Source organism: Salvelinus fontinalis, chromosome 3 (assembly GCF_029448725.1).
Source record: "Salvelinus fontinalis isolate EN_2023a chromosome 3, ASM2944872v1, whole genome shotgun sequence".
NCBI lineage: Eukaryota > Metazoa > Chordata > Actinopteri > Salmoniformes > Salmonidae > Salvelinus > Salvelinus fontinalis.
In genome coordinates, this window is record NC_074667.1 from 7,835,349 (window position 1) to 7,853,118 (window position 17,770).

At 42.1% G+C, this 17,770-nt stretch overlaps 1 pseudogene; it reads right to left on the minus strand.

Moving 5' to 3' along the window:
- Positions 1-3,963: 3,963 nt before the first annotated feature.
- Positions 3,964-16,970, minus strand: LOC129837775 (rho GDP-dissociation inhibitor 1-like; annotated as a pseudogene).
- Positions 16,971-17,770: the final 800 nt, after the last annotated feature.

Sequence of the window (17,770 nt, forward strand, 5' to 3'; positions counted from 1 at the left end):
GACTACTGTTAAAGTTGGACCAAACTGTATGTGCATGTTAAGTTTTTTTGAATGTATATTTATGTGTATATTTATGTACAGGGGCCCTCTCCTCTTCCAGTGATGTAGTAGTAATGATCTCTTTTTATTTAGGAAAGGACGGAGATGCTGGGTGCTCATACTGTGATGGAGACCTGTTAGTTAGTAGACAGGCAAGATGGGTCAAGTCTTTTGAATGTTTACTGTGTTGTTTTTTTAAATGCATGCCAAATTGTATTTTGACAATGTGCCTTTCTATATATATATATATATTTGTAATTAATATTTACACAATGTCAAAAATAAAATACAGTATGGTAAATTAAGCTCGCCCTCCCTCCCACAGTTCTTGTGTGGTGAAGAGAATAAAACTCATGATCAACACCTTACCTAATGGAGATGTTTAGGGAAGCACTGCATGTGGAAGTCTATGCTCATTTTATTTATATTGTGCTTTTCATTAAAGGTCCAATGCAGCTGTTTTTTTTTTATCTCAATATCAAATCATTTTTTGGTAACAATTAAGTACCTTACTGTGATTGTTTTCAATTAAAATGGTAAAGAAACAGCTTCTTAGCAAAGAGCAATACTCAAGCAAAAGTTTTGTTAGGACTGTCTGGGAGTGTGGAGGGGGCAACTGAAAACGAAATGTTTAGATCTCTCTTTCTTATTGGTCTATTAACTAATTTAACCACCTGGTGATGTCACCAGGCAGACCAAAACTCCATCCCACCAAAACAGGCTGAAATTTTAGGCTGTCTTTTCAAACAGCTCTTACACTAAAAGGGCATTATAATTTTTGCAATTTCATGGTATTATTCCAACCTCATAGTGTGGAAATATAACAGAGGAAAATCAAGTTTTTGACTGCACTGAACTTTTCAAGAGGAATCTTAGTAGGTAAAAAGAAAAAGTCAAGACCAAGATACATTAATAATTACATCACAATCAGTAATGACTAAACAGCTGAGTTCTGAGTTTCCTCTTTTTTCTGCAACACTTGCAAGTGTATCATTTTACAACATACAACCTATCCACTAGATCAGGGGTGTCAAACTCATTCCACGGAGGGCCTTGTGTCTGCAGGTTTTTGGTTTTTCCTTTCAATAAAGCCCTAGACAACCAGGTGTGGGGAGTTCCTAACTAATTAGTGATGTTAATTCATCAATCAAGTACAAGGGAGGAACGAAAACCCGCAGACACTCGGCCCTCCGTGGAATGAGTTTGACACCTGTGCACTAGATCAAGGCTCTCCAACCCTGTTCCCAGAGAGCTACTGTCCTGTTGGTTTTCACTCCAACCCTAATCTAATGCACCTGATTCTAATTAGCTAGTTGATAAGCTCAATCAGGTTAGTTACAACTGGGGAAAACCTACAGGCGGGTAGCTTGGTCGGAGAGTCCTGCACTAGATCAATGTTTCCACTTTCATAAAGTAGTCACATATCCACTATACAGCTTCACATGGAATAAAGCATATAGAGCTTAATTTTATAAAAAATGTTGCTTGAATGTGCTACCAAATCTAAGTTCTTAACTAAAGTAACTGTTAAAGGGATCATTTGAAATAAATAATGAATAACAAATAAACAGTTTCTTATAATACCCTTCGGTTCTTTCATTTATATCATGGTACTACTATGGTACTTTCACTTATTCCATGGAAATGTACCATGGTTTTAGCCTTGAAGTATGAGGGTCTACCATGGTACTGCACAAACTGTCAGAATTTCTGCACAAATTGTCAGAAACTGTCTCAGGGAAGCTCATCTGCGTTCTCGTCCTCACCAGGGTTTGACATGACTGCGGTTCGGCGTCGTAACCGACTTGTGGGCCAATGCTCAGCTTCGATGGCCGCACGCTGGAGAAGTATACTCTTCATGGATGAATCCTGGTTTCAAATGTACCGGGCAGATGGCAGTCTGGGCTAGCAGTTTGCTCATGTCAACGTGGCTGTGGGGTTATGGAATAGGCAGGCATAAACTACGAACAGAGAAAACAATTGCATTTTATTGATGGAAATTTGAATGCACAGAGATACTGTGACAAGATCCCGAGGTCCACTGTTGTGCCATTCAACCTCAACCATCACCTCATGTTTCAGCATGATAACGCAGAGCCATGTCGCAAGGATCTTTACACAATTCCTGGAAGCTGAAATGGCCTGCATACTCATCAGAAATGTCACCCTGTGAGCATGTTTTGGGGTGCTCTGGATTGACGTGTACGACAGCATGTACCAGTTCCCGCCAATATCCAGTAACTTCACAAAGCCATTGAAGAGGCGTGGGACATCATTCCACAACATTCCACATGCTACAAGCAACAGCCTGATCAACTCTACGCGAAGGAGATATGTGGTCACACAGATACTGATACTCCCTACCTTTTTTTAATGGTATTTGTGACCAAGTCATGTGAAATCCATAGATAAGCACCTATTGCATATATTTCAATTGACTGATTTCCTTATATGACTGATTTCCTTTTATTAAAATTGTTGCATGTTGTGTTCATATTTTTCATCCGCTATGGTCCATTTAGACACGCTTAACTCAGGTCAGAATTGGGCCCTCTTTTTATTTGTATGTGTGAATAACTAGGTGACTACTTTCAGCATTTAGTTTGCATCATTTTGGTATGACAGCTGTGTGTATGGCTCCATTCACATAGTACGGTTTATAATAGGTGAATTACCCTATCTATCTTGTAGCCTATATTCATTACTAACCCCCCCCCCCCCTCCCCCAAGAAACAAACCTGGCACCGGATCTGTAAAGAGGTGACTTAAGAGCCCAATCCTGGAGGGGCAAGTTATACCACAGTGGGGGAAAGTTGTAGAGATAGAGAGAAGCCTCCCAGATGCCTCATTGATCCGATAAGAGGCTCGTGACTTGGAATACTTGGTGTTCGAATGACAAGCAGTCTGCTGCCTTTAAATATACACTGCTCAAAAAAATAAAGGGAACACTTAAACAACACAATGTAACTCCAAGTCAATCACACTTCTGTGAAATCAAACTGTCCACTTAGGAAGCAACACTGATTGACAATAAATTTCACATGCTGTTGTGCAAATGGAATAGACAAAAGGTGGAAATTATAGGCAATTAGCAAGACACCCCCAATAAAGGAGTGATTCTGCAGGTGGTGACCACAGACCACTTCTCAGTTCCTACGCATTCCTATGCTTCCTGGCTGATATTTTGGTCACTTTTGAATGCTGGCGGTGCTCTCACTCTAGTTGTAGCATGAGACGGAGTCTACAACCCACACAAGTGGCTCAGGTAGTGCAGCTCATCCAGGATGGCACATCAATGCGAGCTGTGGCAAGAAGGTTTGCTGTGTCTGTCAGCGTAGTGTCCAGAGCATGGAGGCGCTACCAGGAGACAGGCCAGTACATCAAAATAAATAGATAAATATCATAAATATTCATGATTTACATGTCGCCCCATATTGTATCTGTGTGCTTACAGGTCTATTTCCTACATGCTTTAAGATATCCTAATGCTCTTGATTTGTCTATGAAGAGCAGACAATTGATTACTTGTATACCAAATTTGAGCAATATCAGAGGTTGCAATTTTGGGTTACATGAGCTTAGGTGGCCCACTCCCCCTCCAGCCAGACATTATTCTGCACTGTTTGAGTTAAGGGTGTCTGTCACCATATCTTTCAATTTAACCAATTTTGCAATTAGATTTTTGTATACAACCATCCATATATGGGAGACCTTAGAGACATGGAAAAACATGGTTGTGCTTAGTTATACCTCAGGTAGGGTTCTCTCAAAACCTTAAGCCTATTTTTGAAGATTGGCCACTAGCCTAAAAAGATCGTGTGACTAGTAAAAATCTTTTGAGAAGTTGTCAAATGTGATTGCTGAATAGATCAATACTGGAAATAATGGTTTCACTTATTTTACCTACAAATCAAACAGGCCAAGTTGAGCAACATCTTTATTGTCCAAGAAGAGCAATCACAAATGATCAAATATTTATACAACCCCACCAGCATGCCAGCATCTTCATTGAAACTGTACAATGTGTGAAGGAATGTATGGGAAAGCATAAGATCATTCACAATATCTGAAACACTTTTACATCCATATGCTTAGGGTACAGTACATGTCAATTCCACTTTCTGATCCAAAATCCCTCCCTCTTAACATACTCAAACAGTATCCCGCATTTTCTGCTAGCACATCCTACTCTGTGCAAACGCTACAATTTTTCCATCAACGTCTCTTTTCGTCAATATGTCAGTGGGCAAAGGCTGGGGCCTGACTGTGGAGGTGTACATCTTAACCCTACCAGCTCCTGTTCCTAATGAGAGCTGAAACACCGTCAATGTCTCCAGCAGCAGACGGTGAGTCATTCTCTACTCCTGTGCTTTCTCTGGTACATGTCATCTCCTTTGACCTCCGACAGCAGGCTCTAAGGGTCGTAACAAAATGTGAGTGAGGGGGAGGAGGGAAATCGGACTTGGGATTGATGTACATTAAGGCAAAAAAAAAATACAAAACCGTGGTCTTTCTTTTTCACGCGACCAAAGTCGACGATAAGGCCTCATGGCTAAGGAACACAAGTGAAGGAACACAAGTGTGTTATCAATAATGATGACGTGGCCTGCTGGGGTGGGCAAGGAAAAAAACACATTGGTAAATTCTAGGTGGTGTATTCTATTCTCATTCTAACTACCATGTTAACTTGTGTTTACTAGCGGAGGTTGAGTTTAGACAAAACAAGCCAGGAGCAGCATGTGAGTAAACTTTACAGGGAGAATCACAACTAGCAAAGAGATTAAGATGGTGAACAGTTGATAGTACAATATGCCCTTGAGTGAGTCTACCTGATGGCAAGCACCACATGAAATACACAACATACAGCCCAAGTCATGCACCATCTGCTAGTGCATCACCATGATAACTGCGCAAGAGTAGTAAACTGATTATTGGTGAGTTAAACTGATTATTTTGATATTTCAGTGTAAGGCAGCACTGGGGCTTACGCCCTTTTTTATCCAATGTTATAATACCTTTCACTTCCTTGGCCCTAGCCTCTGACGAGTCCCCAAAACAGGAACTTCCAGGGGAAATGGACTTCCGCTTTTGGACGTTAACAAGGCGACACGCCACTTTAACGCCTCCTCCACAGACAACCAGCAGGCTGTGGACCTTGTAGGGTAAGAGTTGAATACCCCTTATGTAGGGGATCTAGTTTGAGGTGTTTTTTATTTTATTTTAACACCTGCTACATTAGGTTACCTTGGCCCCAATCCCCATGTAAGAGAAAAGGGTTAATACAATTAAGGGGGGTGGGAGGAGCTGAAGTAAAGCAGCTCATTATTAATTCAGTGTATGCTTAAAAGACATGCTCCAGAACTTTTCCCCCTATATTTACCCCCACAGTGACGGCTAGCAAGACGCACACACAGTAGAGCGAGAGAGCAATGACGTGGTGCACATATCTGCACATTTGTGACACGTGCAATTTTTGGGGACTACTTTTGGCTCGTGGGTGCTACTTTCAGAACTACTGGCAAAAAAGAATACAAAAGTTCAGGAGAATATCTTTAACAAGGCAGGTCTTGGTTAAAAAAAAATAAATAAAAAAAAATAGCAAGGAATGCTAAAAGGGGGCAGAACAAGATGGCGGGGAAGGAATGACCATAAAAGCTGATTAATATCAACAGTGACATGAACAAAGCTACAGTATACTAGTATTCATACAATTATATATATTTAAAAAAAGGCAAAATGAAAAGTTGATTGTACACTTGCTTTTCCACATGTACTTCTTACTGACAGGAAGACCATTTAGGGAGCAAAGGGGGGGTTTAATCTCTTCAAGCAGGACAAACCATGAGGGGTGGGGTTGGAGGATAGATCCTGCACAGTACAGCTATGAGACTTAAAAAGGTCCAATGCAGCCGTTTTTATATATCTATTTATTTCTGGGTAACAATTAAGTACCTTACTGTGATTTTAATTGAAAACAATGGTCAAAAATAAACAAAAATAGCTTCTTAGCAGAGAGCAATTTCTCAAGCAAGAATTTGGCTAGGACTGTCTGGGAGTGGCCTCAGTGGGGAAGGGAAAACTAGCTGTTATTGGCAGAGAGGTTTGGAACTATTTTTATTGGTCTATTAACAAATTTACTGACTGGTGAAGTCACCAGGGGGCCAAAACTCCATCCCACCAAGGCAGTCTTTTCAAACAGCTCCAACACTGAAAGGGCATTATCATAATTTTAACAATATTATTCCAAACTCATAGTGTGGATATATATGTATATACAAAACACGGCAAATTCTCATTATTGACTGCACTGGGCCTTTAAGGTTGCATGGATGGCAGGTTGAGGACAGTGAATCAATTATGGTGGACTTTGTGCAACCAATGAAAGCAGAGGGGGGATGGACGGACAGAGGGGGCCGTTGCTTCTGCTGCTGCTACTAATGCAGACGGATAAATGGGGAGAAACGTGGGAGACGAGAGAGGGATGGAAGGGTCGGAATGAAGAGGAAGGGTCGGAATGAAGATTGAAGACATGAGGATGGAATGAAGTAGAAGAACATAAACTCATGGAGAAATGGGGACATGGTTGTGGGGTTTGGTTTTGAAGGCCTCTTTCTTAGTCTTTCCAGTCTTTCTTGATGTTGAGGTTCCACTCCCAGGAAAGGTGGTCGTGCTTATCGTCGTCGGTGAACTTGGACTTGATGTTGTAGGTGCCGCGGGCCAGCATGCCTTTAGGAGCCTCCTCCAGCGGGGTCAGGAAGTCGTACTCGTTCGGCCTCGGCCCATAGCTCCCCACCATGTAGTCTGACTTGTCAACTACAGAGACAGAGAGAAAAGAAGGGCTGTTTGAATCACCAGGGAGGACAAAAAATACAGGGTGGTGTTCATTAGGCACTAAACAGAAAAGTGAATGAAACGAGTAACTAGTAACTACTATACTAGCTCTCTGGGAAGAAAGTTATCAATAAACAGGACTAATGAAAAACATGACAAATGACGGTTTTGCTACAATTTATTGATTTGTTTTTGTACTTTTACCCCCTTTTCGTGATATCCAATTGGTAGTTACAGTCTTGCCCCATCGCTGCAACTCCCCTACGGACTCGGGAGAGGTGAAGGTCGAGAGCCATGCATCCTCCGAAACACGACCCTGCCAATCTGCACTGCTTCTTGACACAGCTCGCTTAACCCGGAAGCCAGCCGCACCAATGTGTCGGAGGACACACTGTCCAGCTGGGGATTGAAGTCAGCTTGCAGGTGCCCAGCCCACCACAAGGAGTCGCTAGAGCGCAATGGGATAAGGGAATCCCAGTCGGCCAAACCCTTCCCTAACAACACTGGGCCAATTTTGCGCCGCCTTATGGGTCTCCCGGTCACGGCCGGCTGTGACATAGCCTTGGATTGAACCCGGGTCTGTAATGACGCCTCAAGCACTGCTTAGCAGGGCCATAGACCGCTGTGCCACTCAGGAGGCCTGCTCTAATTTATTTTTAATCTATCGATTTCTCAATAAGCCTCACAAACACGACTCACTAATAAAGCAATTGACACAAGGCTGTTTTGTTCCTCAACTTGCATCCAGTTTCAAACAAAAAAAATTCACACCCTGCCCCTCTGCCTTTTTCTGCTCAGGAAAAATGTGAGATGAAAGCCTTAAAACTATTTCTCAATAATATCCCTATTGACAGTGTTGAGTCTGTTTTTCAGCCTTGACTCGTGCATCCGGTTTCAAACAATATCTCAATTTCAGTCCCTGGCCCTTCTGCCTGTTTCTCTTGGCAGATTAAAAAGGGAAGGCAGTGTGTGGGCCGGGGCTGTCTGTCAGGTCATTAAACAATGGTAGTCTCCACAGGACTTAAGTGTTTACAGCTCTTCATTGAACTAATTCATTTAAACTGATTCCCTTATTGTCTAAAGAAACGGCGTTGACGTGGCATCATGCCACTTATCTCTTCAATTCTGTTAGGACCAACATTTGGAAACCATGACAATGTATCACCTAGTACATTCCCATAACAGAGAAATCTGCAGAAACTGATTGTGGTGGGAAACTTCAATGTTGATGTCAACATTCGCTTGAGTCTAGGGCATAATTTTCCACAGTTAGTATGGGAGGAAGGCCTGTGCAGTTGAGACGGAGGTCAGGAGGGAACAAACAAGAGGGATAGGAAGCAGCAAGCACTCACTTCTCACTCCTTTCCTGTGGGTCTGCTGGACATACTTGAGTCCCGAAACAATCTCCTTGTTCACCTACAGAGAACGAGACATTGTTACTGGCATGGAAAATCAATTTAGCTTATCGCAAGCTCATCTGACAGAAACAGGCCATTTAAAGACCTATGGAACCATGAAATCTGGAGAAAAAAAACCAATACCTACAGGTAAGCCAAGTTCATTAACAGCACAATCTGAGTGTTTGATTTCTAGTGGGGGAGAAAAGTATAGCCACCACCTTGTTATGGGGAAAGTGAAAGGACAATACCTGGCCAGTTGAACAATAATGCATTCAACTGAAATGTGTCTTCTGCATTTAACTGATGGGGTCTTCATACAAAGAGCTTTCATTCACGTAAATTTAACTACTACATTGATTCTCTTTTGTTATATTTCAGGTCAATTCAATCAAATATAACAAAAAGAGAATCAATGTAGTTCAATTTAATTGTTTTGTGCAATATCTTACATATTGTACAGGTAACTGACAAAATAATGGAAGCACTTCAGTAAATGAGGGATATAAAGTATATTGAAAGCAGGTGCTTCCACACAGGTGTGGCGCCTGGTTTCAATAAGAAATTAACATCCCATCATGCTTCGAGTCTTGCATATAAATGCTGGGTGGGCGATTATTTTGGCTACCATGGCTATGCCCCTATAGGATGACAATGCACCCCATCCACAGGCCACGAGTGGTCACTGAATGGTTTGATGAGCATGAAAACAATGTAAACTATATGCCATGGCCGTCTCAGTCACCAGATCTCAAACCAATTGAACACTTATGGGAGATTCAGGCGCGGCGCCTGAGACAGCGTTTTCCTTCACCACCAACAAAACATAAAATGATGGAATTTCTCGTGGAAGAACGGTGTCAAATCCCTCCAACAGAGTTGCAGACACTTGTAGAATCTATGCCAAGGTGCATTGAAGCTGTTCTGCCTCGTGGTGGCCCAACGCCCTATTAAGACACTACGTTGGTGCTTCCTTTATTTTGGCTGTGCTCTCACTTTGAAGCTGATCTTTATTCTGTACTCCACTCCCTCCTTCAGGATAAAGGACTGCTTCTTAAAGGCCTCCAGATCTCCTGTTAGAAAGACAACGAGGGGGAAAAAACAGTAAGGTTTCTCCAACACACACACACTAACTAGGGCATGCAGCAGGGGACTGCCATCCACAAGGCCCCAGTGTGGAGTGTGAAAGCAGAATGTCTTTAACAGTCATGTAGAGTCCTAGGCAGCTCTGACACCTCAGCGGGGGTCATTATCTCAGCCCAGCGGTGGCACTGCCTCATTAGCACACTTAATCAGGGGTTTTAATACTGCCTTCTAGCTGTGCTGCAGCACTCCCCCTCAACATCTAGCAGTGTAACACACTGGACTGGGGAAACAGAAGCAATACAGTATTCTCCTCTTTATTCCCCCCACGATGCATGCGTCGAACCAGTTTTTACCCGAGAATTTGCAATACGTGCTATACATGGAAAGACCATGAGGGAAGGCTTTGAAATGTTCAAAAGACAACCAATTTATTCCTATCCATTCACCGTTTAGTGCATGTTACCGCTGACACGTGTTATACCGTTCCCCAGGAACCCTTTCTCTGTGTTAGTTTATGACCGAGCAGTCATCACTACAAGTACATACACGAACGAGTATGATGCACGCATTTTTTACTGGCACTAGCCTGCGTCATTCAGGATGACTCAGGTCATTCTGTTCAGCAGCACAAGGTCTCTTGCTCACCTCAAGAGAGTCAGGTGACAGTAGCAGGTCTTTTCTTAGAACACGGGCTAACAGATCAGTTTGTCAACGCCAGTTAGTTACACACTCGGAACCATTTCCCCCATGTTTTGAGACGCTCGTACGATAAGATGTCCATTTCTGGGGATTACAGTAAACAAAGTACTACAGTATTATAGCTCACCTTGCAGGTCCAGGGTCAGTGGGTTCGGGGCAGTCTCACACATCAGTGTCAACCGTGTCACCTGGACGTTGGGAACACTGGGATCTGTAACAAGACCAGACAAAGAACATCCATATGGATCACGTAACTGACCCACAGCAACCTTGACACAGTTACACCCTACTTACTTAACCATAGGTTTGCTGATATGTAATGTTTGTAAATGGTTGGTTTCAGACCTTTAAACTTTATAGGTCATTCGATGTGAAAATACATCACAAAGATATTTTATAATCTGACATTTAGCACAAAGACATCACTTAAATGTATTTTTATATAATTCTGCATTTGTGTCTGAATGACAACTGAACTGAATACATCCAAGTAGGGATATATGTGAACTTCTGGCCCTTACCTAGGCTTCCATTTAAACATTACAACTTTTAATCGATTGTATAGACCAAGACTTCTTAGAGGCCCTTTTCTTAGAAGCAACATTTAGGAACGAGGACTGCATGTATACTATCAGTAATAACCAGCTGTCCAACGGTCTGCCCCAGATGAGAGCTGAAATCAGGACAACTATCCATTATTTGGAAGGGCCCCAACATTAAAGAAACATTAGTTTATTCTGAGATAAACAGTCCCTGGGCATTACCTATAGCCTTTTCTCAGAGCTAAGCAGTGTCTTATTGACCCGTAAAGACACTAAGCAGGCGCCAGGCAGACACGCATACAAACAAGTATTGAGATAGAAATGACACACACACACTCACCAGCGACAGCAGCAGCGCCGGCTCCTAGTAGAACCTCCTTGTACTTCCGGAGGCTCTCGTCATCCTGGTCCAGCTCCTGGATCTCCTGCAGGGTCTTCTGGGCCGGGGGCTTGTAGTTGACCGTCTCGCCCACGTCGTTTTCCGCAGCGATGGCTGCTAGCTGCTCCGGAGTCAAATCATCCTCAGCCATGTCTGTGGCGAGAGAGAGACACAGAGACAGAGACAGAGACAGAGACAGAGACAGAGACAGATAGAGAGAGAGAGGAGGAATGTTACGACCAAGATTATTGGCAAATAAATAGTTCCACTAATCGCTACTCCTCCCATGTGGCTTCTTCTCAGAGGATGTAGAATATTCTACTCAAATAAAAGGATGACAGCATCTCATCAATTACTATGAAATGCTGCTATGACATCACACAAGGCAACAAACAAGGAACTAAAATGCAGAAAGGTTCCCTGATCAGAAGAACCAAAAAAGGTGCAAAACTTAAAAAAATAGTGTTGGTCATTGAGTGAGAAGTCCTCTTTTACTACCAATGACTTAATCCTGGGTCAAATGTGAAAAATCTGGGCACACTGAAACAGCGTCAGCACTGGTGGGAGACCATCACAATCGAATGAGGTCATGTGTGAAAAGTCACATGACATGGGCCCCTAACACACACAAGATTGAGGTCAGAGGACCAGGGGCTGTGTTCCTTAGCATTGAGGGATAAATAAAGAACAATCAAACACAGTCAGTCTCTCACAACCATTGGTCTCCAGGGGTCTCTTAGCCTGACAAGCTCACACCAATCTACTTACACTGCCTGTCATGTGTTAAAGAATGAAAGGAAGACGTCACTGTATCAAGTAAGTTCAACTACACTGACAGATGTGGTCAAAACGATGTTGACATACAGAATTCACATGCCCCTAAAATAGACCACATGTAGGTTACATTCTTTAGATCAACGCAATCAATGAACATGGTCCTTAGATGTTGTTGTTGCCTGTTTGCCCCAGATCTGTAATGGCCAACTCCTAAGGTCATTGTAATGACAAAACGTATGTTTGGATCTGGGCCAACTTCCAGGCTTAATTTGTGGGGCTTTCCTCACGTAAAATCTGAATGAAACTGTTCTTGAAATTGCTTCTCAAAATTCTACCTGCCCATCTCTGTCCTTTGAACTCATGCCGACTTAATTTGATGCTAACTAAAACCGTTTGACAGCAAGCCTAATAGCATTCACAACAAACAAGCTGGCCAATAAAATACACTCCAGATGCATCATCCCCATCCAGGGGTTATAATTGAAATGAGGCCTCTCCTCAATATACTCGAGTCACGACAACTGGAGGGGCTCACAAAAGCAGGAAGAGCTGTGTTTATGCCAAGAAGCGTCCAACATTCCCAATAAGGCATTCTCTCCCACAATAGCCTAATCATGAATCCTCTGTCTGTCTGCCACTACTACTGCAGCGCCAGCACTCGGAATGGAGCTTCAGTTCCATCAACGTCCATGTGTTTTTAGACTAATAAAGTTATTTTCCACTTGATGTTGGTGATCTATCATTCTTTGCTGGGGCTTGGGGGAGGGAAAGTATTTCAATGTTGGCATTTAGTCATAAGAGTTAAATGCACATCTGTATCCTTGTTAATCAAAGAGTGTAAGACTTAAAAATCTGACTAGCAGCCTGGTGTGGGACTTTGATTCGGAGGAAAATGGAGCAGGGAGAAAGAATGATGCAGTTCGTTTTGGAGTTTTGTATGGTGTACAGTGCATAGTACAAGTATTAGATAACGAATCACTCACTAAAGCCAATATACAGAGGAACAAAGACATAAGGATAAAAAGTACATCATAAAACAAAAGAAAAATAAATCGGAACTAAATAAGTACTGCTGCGTCAGGGTTTCCCGGCTTTTGGGAGATACATTTTTTTCTCTCGAAAAGCCAATGAATACAATTGGCACTGGCCAATTGTCCTGAAGGAGGAAATAGAATCCCATTGCAAAATAATGCTTTTTAGCCTATTCATTGATGGAAATACCAGTCATTTTAAATACATTTGACTGGTCATGTATAGGTCTATAGGTTAATTTACATAATTTAACTGAATTCCATTTCCGTGTGTGTATATTTGTTATGCATCTCATTTATCACACTCGCACAGCATACAGCTACAGAGCCTTTAAGTGGAAAATCTACAAGACAGCGCGAGAGCTGCCGATACAGCATCTCAAACAGCAAATGCATAAGCAATAGAAGGCAGGCTTCATCAGGGCGTCACACACCACTTTGCAATCAGCTGAAGGCAGTAGGCATTTTGAAAACATATACTTCCTTTTTGGAGTCCTGAACATTTTACTAAATATCTTACCATTCTTCAAGGTAGCCTAGTCAAAATCAGACCATATCCGTAAAGGCAATTATTGTATATCAACTTTCTATCACTGTCCAGTAGCCACAGGCACAATCATTGTTATATTAGCAACCCATGCTAGTTGTTGCATATTAGATCTCCCCTCTTTAACATTTCTAACGGATATTTTCATCTCTGTCACATTTAACTGCTTGCTTTTGACAACGCTGATTACCCGCTAATTGCACTATGGAACGAACATTAACGCGTAGCCTACTGCCTTGTGCGCTGAAAAATCTGAAGAAATAATAGTTGATCAACTTTTTAAGGATAAATGTTCTTGTCGGTTGCAACAGACTCATGGCTTTTTAACGTTTGTTTTATGTAGCCTAGGGCTACTGGTTGTATGAATTTGGGATCTATCGTCCCACAACTGTCCCAGAGTCTTATTGGAATAGGCTGTTTCTTTCTCAACAAGCTGAACAATAGAATAGGTAAACTTTTACACTATGGGGGATAGTAAATTAACATAGGCTAGTGATTTTGCTGTTCATTACTCGTCTTATTGGCTGAGGAAATGTATATGCAGGCATCGGAATTAGGTAACATCGTTGCATTCTCGACTTGCATTTTCTGTTGAAATGAATTACCATAACCTAAACGGGATTTGTGTCTTACTGAGCACCGTGGGTGGACGCCCTAATTAGGTTACGCACCCGATGCATATGGGTCCAGTAAATCAAAATGCTGCCGGTCAAACGTCAGGCACACATTTTCCTAACGGAAACCTTGTGCTGAATTTAGAGTTGTTTCTAGTGTGTTTATGTGAGCTGGCCTCAAGAGTTTCACAGAAGCCCACCCTCCATGTGACAGCGTCGTAGTTCCACCATTGACCTAATGCCAGTACTTTACCACCGCCCATATACAAGAGCCAAAGTGGCTAATGGGACGGTACGACAGCAAGACAAACCGCCCGAGTCTGCAAGTATGATTCAGGCCTAATATGAAAGGCGTGTCATCTTATCTTGAAGACAGCATGGAACTTTGACAGCAAACACTCCAACTAATTGGATGAATGCATTTTACTCTTGTAAAAAAAAAAAGCCACAGAGATACCGTGACGAGATCCTGAGGCCCATTGTCGTGCCATTCATCTGCTGCCATCACCTCATGTTTCAGCATGATAATGCATAGCCCCATGTAGGAATGATCTGTACACAATTTCTGGAAGCTGAAATATATCCCAGTTCTTCCATGGCCTGCATATTTACCAGACATGTCACCCATTGAGCATGTTTGGGATGCTCTGGATCGACATTTACGACAGCGTGTCCAGCTCCTGCCAATATCCAGCAACTTCACACAGCCATTGAATAGGAGTGGGACAACATTCCACAGGCAACAATCAACAGTCTGATCAACTCTACGCAAAGGAGATGTGTCAAACTGCATGAAGCAAATGATGGTCACACCAGATACCAGACACTTACCGCCAACAAAAAGAAAAGATTAAGATGGGCAAAAGAACAAAGACACTGGACAGAGGAACTCCGCCTAGAAGGCCAGCATCCCGAAGTCGCCTCTTCACTGTTGACGTTGAGACTGGTGTTTTGCGGGCACTATTTGACGAAGCTGCAAGTTGAGGACTTGTGAGGGGTCTGTTTCTCAAACTAGACACTAATGTACTAGTCTTCTTGCTCGGTTGCGCACCGGGGCCTCCCACTCCCTTTTCTATTCTGGTTAGAGACAGTTTGCGCTGTTCTGTGAAGGGAGTAGTACACAGCATCTTCTTGGCAATAGCCTTCATTTCTCAGAACAAGAATAGACTGACGAGTTTCAGAAGAAAGATATTTGTTTCTGGCCATTTTGAGCCTGTAATCGAACCCACAAACGCTGATGCTCCAGATACTCAACTAGTCTAAAGGACAGTTTTATTGCTTCTTTAAAATCAGGACAGCAGTTTTCAGCTGTGCTAACATAATTGCAAAAGGGTTTTCTAATGATCAATTAACCTTTTAAAATGATAACCTTGGATTAGCTAGCACAACGTGCCATTGGAACATAGGAGTGATGGTTGCTGAGAATGGGACTCTGTATGCCTATGTAGATAATACATTAAAAATCTGTCGTTTACAATCTGTCTACAATAATCATTTCCAACATTACAATGTCTACATTGTATTTCTGATCAATTCGATGCTATTTTAATGGACAAAAAAATAATTATGTAGAAAACAAGAACATTTCTAAGTGACCCCAAACTGTTGAACAGTAATGTACGAGAGATTGTTTGTCAAGGATTGATTATTAATTGACAAATAATGAGAATTTAAAGCAATTTCCAAGTAAATGCTAACTTTATGGACGCTCCATTTAATGAGCCGTGATGTTCCATCGTACAGGGCTTAATCAATGTTACCCTGGCTTCTAGTCTGAAGGGTCCACTACACCCCGCCCAGTCTGAGAGGAAGATGTCAAATCTTTCCAAGCAGACAGGATGTGGTAGTTAAAATTCAGGTCGACAGAAGACACAAATCTAACTACGCTAATTAATTTCCTATATCACATTCACCAACTAGAATTTGCATCAGTAAACATCAACGGTTGAAATTGATTATAATTTAAATAATGACTAATAATTTATTCAAACTTGTTAACAAAATGTATTGCGCTCTGCACAGGTGCAGAACAGTCTCCTTCCCCTGTGCAATCACTGACAATACTCTACACAGCCACCAGCTGTAAAATTATCATTTGTGTTGCAATGAAACTGGGTATGCAGTGTGCACTACAGATCAATATAGTACGTAAATACAATTGTTATCTTATCAACATTGCGTTATGCACCTGAGTTACTTCCTGGAAGGGAAACAGCTAACAAAGAAATCTCATTTCCATTCTTTTGTTGTCTGTAGGTGGCTAGATAGCTTGAGCTTTAGCGTTAGCTTGCTGCAAAGAAAGACTGTCCGGTTACTGACAGGGACAGGTGCCGACTTGGGAGAATCCCAACGAATAGCTAAATAATTAGCTAAACATGTGTTAAACTATCTAAGAACAAAGGTTGCCTAATCGTCGAATTTAACACTGTTTCAGGCGACAAAGTAACCAAACGTCAGACAGCCAAATAGCTAGCTAATGTGTCAACTGGCTAACTAGTCTCTGACCGGCTAGACACTGCCGCAAGTCACCAAGCTGCACGAGGATTGCTAGCTGGCTAATTAGCAACATGGGTGTTGGACTCCCTAGCTAACTGCCACCCAATTAAACTAAACAATGCTACACATGTACCGTGCTTTTACATAATATTTTATTCTGCTGCAGTGGAACTTAACAGTAGACCAAGGTTTATTTCATGTTTCGTTGGCTACAAATGGGCACTGCTGCAGCCAGGGTGTGAAGTGTGTAGATACGTTGGCAGGCTAACGTTACCGTGGTTGGCATGCTAGCACAACTCAGCAAATTGCTCGCAAAGTTGGGAGGAAATGACATCAGATACAAATTAAGTCTAAAACATAATGAACCGTCATATGCTTGATTGTTAACTATTGTATAGGTTGTGAAAGCATGTCTTTACCGTTTTCCTGCTGTTTTTTCCCCAGGCGCTTGTAGAATAAGTGCTTCTGTCGCTCTTCTCTGTGCAAGTATGGCGAACAAGGAACGGCGCCGCCCCATACAATTCGTTTCCGGGAACTATGCTGCGGCGCGCACGCTCTATGCAGGTGGCGTGCAATTGCTGGTGCCGCGCGCCCTGAATAGATTTTAGGTGGGGCTAGTTTGAAGTCTTGAACAAGTAGTGCTAGTGTATTTAACACTTCATTTGAACAGTTAAAATTATATATATATTTTTAGGTCAACTTATCCCCATCCTTCATTGCTAACAGAATACTAATCAACTGGTCCATCTAGTTATTTGACCATTTCAAATACTAATGAACATGTCAGTGATGTTAGTTTGAAAATTAATGTAATACCTTACATTTTAGTAACCACAATAGTATGAAATGGTATTAACATTACACATTGTGTTTGACAATCTCACAAGTGTTGAGCATGTTATACATTTCTTTAGCTTTTTACAAGCATTTGATATAGCAGTACAGTGAACTACCATTGGAAATTCAATAATTTCCACACATCTTACATGATACACCTCGAGGTCTAAAAGCCAATTAATGCCTGAGGTGAAAATGTGGTCGGAGGCACCATGTGGATGGTGTGACATAATTGGAGCCTCCAGAGGCACACTGCGGCCAAATTGAGCTCCGCACCACATCAGTCTGCCTCAAATTTTGTAACAATGCAGAAGGCTCCACACAACTCCTAATTGACATGATTGTTTGACAGTTGAGGGCGGAAGGTCCTGTAAAAACCAACTCACTTCACAAGAGCTCTGCACCACAAAGCGCAAGTAGTATGAATGCCCCAACTTCTGCAGAGGCTGTATCACCACAAATGATTCACTGCCAATGCAGACATCATATTGACCA